General features: G+C 39.0%; 1 protein-coding gene across 1 annotated transcript in view; it reads left to right on the top strand.

Moving 5' to 3' along the window:
- The window catches only part of LOC103614155 (phosphatidylinositol 3,4,5-trisphosphate-dependent Rac exchanger 2 protein), an 83322-nt gene that overhangs the window by 407 nt on the left and 78452 nt on the right, over positions 1 to 4463 (top strand). The gene's annotated exons all lie outside the window — the stretch shown is intronic.

Raw genomic sequence — 4463 nt, 5'->3', positions numbered from 1 at the left:
ACCCCGAGCTTTCGCTTAAAAAGGAGGGAGAGTAACAGGTTTTGAAATAGCCGAAGAGGGGTTGTGCGTTTCCCTCCGCCATCCCCCGGCCGCACTCTGGCACTGATGATCTCGCATCTCCGCGCGTGGAAGCGGAGGAGTGATGCGTTTGGGTTCCCCCAAACCCAGCGGGTGTGGGGGCTTGTGTTCATTTCAGGGCGCCGCAGTTCTACTACTTGCGATAGTCCTGGAAACCCAGCGGTGCAGGGGGGAGGGAGCCAGGACAGAGGGGGTGCTGGCGTGCAGCAGCTGCTTGGCATTAAAGCCACATGTGGCATTCACTCCTGTCTTGTGATACAGGGTCAGCTGCGAAGGTAGTGCGTTCTGCTGAGCTGTGCTGTGGCAGTTTTAACTTCCGTCTACATTTGACTGTCACTGTTGATAGGATTATTATTGGTGCCAGGTAATACCCTAGTCAGAAAGGCAGGAGTTCTCTCTCAAAAAGCCAAAGTAACAAATTATTGCAGAACAGATGCGGGCAGTGTTTTATTTGTGCCTGATCTTGGTAGCATCACTTTAGGGCTCTGATGTGATAAATATGTCCAAATCAGCTGCTTCAGATTGCAAAAGTTTCCACAGTAGCCCCATCGTACTTTTCTCTACTCCTGTCCCATTGAAGAGGGGAAATCCTTCCAACTGCAAACTTCCTGCTTTGCTGCCTTGAGAATTGTGGACTTTCTGCTTATTACCATGAAGGAGGAAATTCTTAAGTTGGCTGTGACAGGGAGAATAAAAAGCACAGACATTGGAGTGAAACAAGATCTACAGAGTAGCTTATTTTCTCCATATGTTTATCCTCAGCAGAACCATGAAAAATGGTAAATGGTCCAATGTGTTTGGGTTTTTTTTAAGTTTAGGATGAATATTTGAAAAAGAGACTGTGTGATTTTTGTATTTGCTTCCATTTAATGATCAGGTTTCATCTATTAAAAAAAAAAAACCACAACTATTCTAAGGCAATGTTCTTCCATATTTTACCTTACGCCCCAAATTTGGTGTCTGCCAGTCTTGGATTATTTCAGCAAATTTGAAGAATTTGTAATATCTTTAATTGCGAGTTCTAAGGTTTTAGACATAGGATATTTGTGTTCAAACAGTAAGTGTTCCAATTCTCCCAAGGATCAGAATTTGTATGTGTTTCAAGTTCTATCCAGACACTGAATTCAGTAACAAGTTTTTTTGCAATTTGGATCAAGATGATCTAAATAAATCATATGGAGAAAGGGAGAAGTGTTGGTATTAAACACTTGGTTCTACATCAGCTTTTCAGATCAGATTCATGTGTGCATGTCACATGAATGTGAGATTGTAATGAATCTAATCAGATTCATTAATGATTGTGGGCAGGGTTCAAGTGACAGTTCAGAGATGTAAGTCCTTCAGAGGGAAATGTCACATATTTTTACTATACCTCAGTTTTGTTTGAGGAAACAACTTCTGAGCTTGCCTTTGGTCTACCTGCTAGGACTGCTGTTGAGAGCAACTGTGGTGGTGGATTTATGGACTAGGCCCAGTATGGAGACCATGGCGTTGATTTTACGTAAGCCATCAAAACCATCATTGTGTGAGGGGTTGATGTTCCAGTCAAAGTTAAGGGTTAGGCTTCCAGGTCACCTCAGTGTCGTCAGTAGAGCTCATTGTGGTGGAAACCACGTTTCCTTTATGACTGAGAAGCAGAAGCCAGTTATAGTCTCCCTAAGAGTTTGCTCAGAGTACCTGTAGTTTTCACTGTAGTTAATAGGAAATAGGGTATTCTCTTAGATAAATGAAAAAAACCCTGTGCATGGCTAGAGAATGAAGAGGTTATAAGGAGGAAGTGACTTGCTGGAGTGTGTCAACATGGGAAATGCTCCTACACTGGAAACATATCTATTATATGCTAGATTTATTTAGGTTCTTTTGTTTATGGCGGAGTTAGAGTCTTGCTGAGAACAAATTTCTGGTTGGTTATATAAAGTATTTTTGTTTCCCTACTCCTCTATGATTGCTCATCCTCCACTTATCATCAGTGTAGTGAGAAGTAGCTTGGGTTTGTATGTTCTGTCAAGAGTCTGTAACACTTAAGGTGCAGAGCAGAAGATTTGATATATTTGTTACTTTATTAGATAGAAGTAGCTGAGTAGTCATTCCCATGTGAGTTCATTCACCTCTTCTTTTTTGGCTTTATGCTGTATAAATACAGTATATTGTTTTATGTCTGCACTCATCACAAAACAAATCTGAGTGGAAAGGTCTGGTTGTATTAATATTATTCTTTCGTATCTCCTGAATCTTCCAGTAATAAACTGTAGTAGTGTAGTCTGTTGAGACTTCAGTGATACAGAGCAATAACAATTTCGGGCCAATTGCAGTGAGGTATGTAAACATATGTGAGGTGGATAAACTTAAGTCGCCCAGTAGTTGCGGCAATGTTGGAGAGAGGAGGCATGCACAGGAAATTATGAATAAATGCTTATACTTTTTCTTCAGACATTTCATTATAACATTTAGAGTGTCATTGCAATACCAGAGTTTTTGTACTCTTTAACATTTCTTAGAAGAAACAAGTGATGGAAGAATTTACTTAAGACACTAAAATGCCTGTTAAAACTGTATCTGTAGATGCACCTTTTTTTTTTTTTTAATAAGCTACAATATTAAGTTTCTGCTATGAACAATTGATACTTTACTGGCTAAACTAGCAATTGGGATTTTTCTGCTTCTGAATGTTCTTGCTGGTGATCATACCATCTTCCTGTGACAAAATCTTTTCAATGAAAGAGAAGCTGTACTTGCAAGGATAGAGGAAAATCTTTCTTAGCAAAATGAACTTTCTGGAAGGAGCAGAAGGCAACAGTTGGTGAATATTTGCTATGTCTAAAATAATTCCGTGTCATCCGACCGTGTAACTGGATAATTATTACCTTGAATACTTATAGTAAAGATGCTTTTTTAAAAAAATTGTGACTTTATCGATATATACCTTATCTATTTCCTTCTTTACAGCAAATGACCAAATGTGTATGCTTACTGTGATCTACATAAATATAATGAAAATTTCCTTTGTTGCCTTATAAGCACAGTTAACCTGGGGAAAAGGAGACTGAGGGAAAACTTTCACTCTTTACAAGTACCTGCAAGGGAGTAGTAGTGAGGTAAGAATCAGTCTCTTTTCTCCAGCTAAAAAGTGACAGGACAAGAGGAAATGGCCCTAGGCTGTGCTAGGGGAGGTGTAGATTGGATTTTAGGAAAAATTTATTCACTGAATGGGTGTTCAGGCATTGGAACAGGCTGCCCAGGGAAGTGGTGGAATCGCCATCCCTGGAGCTGTTCAAAAAACACGTAGATGTGGCACCTGGGGACATGGTTTAGTGGTGAACATGGCAGTGCTGGGTTACTGGTTGAACTTGATGACCTTGGAGGTTTTTCCAACACTAACAATTCTATTCTATGACTAGCTAACTAGAGGAAAACTACATAAACTTTTCTAAGATTCTCATTGGTCCATGATTTTATGCTGGGGAATATATAATTTTAATGAACATTTTAAAGAAATAGTTGGGGTTTTTTTTGTAATTTGCTGAATGTTTTCATGCAAGGTTTCATTTACTGTGTGATCAGGGTTCTCAGTTGAATCCTAAACACAGCAGTAGTAAAGAGACCAGTAAAGCTGTGGGTAGAAGTTGATGAGACATTAAAAAGCATTTAATAGTAAGGAGTTGGTAAAAAGTGGCTAGTTTAATTTGTAACATTGTTATTTGGCATAAGGCTTGGTTCTTATGGTTGTGATTTACACTGACTGACTGGCCAGTAAAGCAGACCGGGCCACAAAGAATTTTAGGATGCATGTACATATACGTATGTATATATACATATATGTATAAACATATAAAAAATGTACATATATATTTTTTGGAAAGAAACTTTATTTTGGAATAGAAATTGGCAATGTAATTGATCTGCTATACTTGGTACTGCAGGGGATATCCATGGAAGTGTAGTTTATTTTTCTATGGCAGAGATTGTTTCTCTGGCGCAGTTTCGTGTTCTGACAAATTTGACATTGATGGGAATAGAAGCAGATGTTGGCACTCCTGTAAGCCTTCCCCATGGCCTCAGCTGGGGTGGCTAGTTAGATCTTGAAGCAGCTGGGGGAAAAAAACAAAGCTAGTTTATTATGTAGACTACAGTATGGTTTACAGTCTCAGAGAATATATATATGTTTCTGCCAGTTAACTCTTAAGTATCATTTTGATTTCATTACATCCTATACTATCTTCTGCTTGCACTACAGTGAAAAAGTGGTTAGTTTTCTTTAAATGTGTGTGCCTTGTTAAAGGAAGCTGAATCCTTGCTTTTCAATGCGTATAAAGAGATATTGTTTATAAGGCTTATTGCTCAGCCTTCTCAGTGTCTGTGTGACTCTTCAGGATCTGTATTCCCCT

This window comes from Corvus brachyrhynchos, unplaced genomic scaffold, assembly GCF_000691975.1.
Source record: "Corvus brachyrhynchos isolate BGI_N302 unplaced genomic scaffold, ASM69197v1 scaffold961, whole genome shotgun sequence".
Lineage (NCBI taxonomy): Eukaryota > Metazoa > Chordata > Aves > Passeriformes > Corvidae > Corvus > Corvus brachyrhynchos.
The sequence above is the reverse complement of the archived record's forward strand: the minus strand, read 5'-3'. Positions and strand labels throughout refer to the sequence as shown.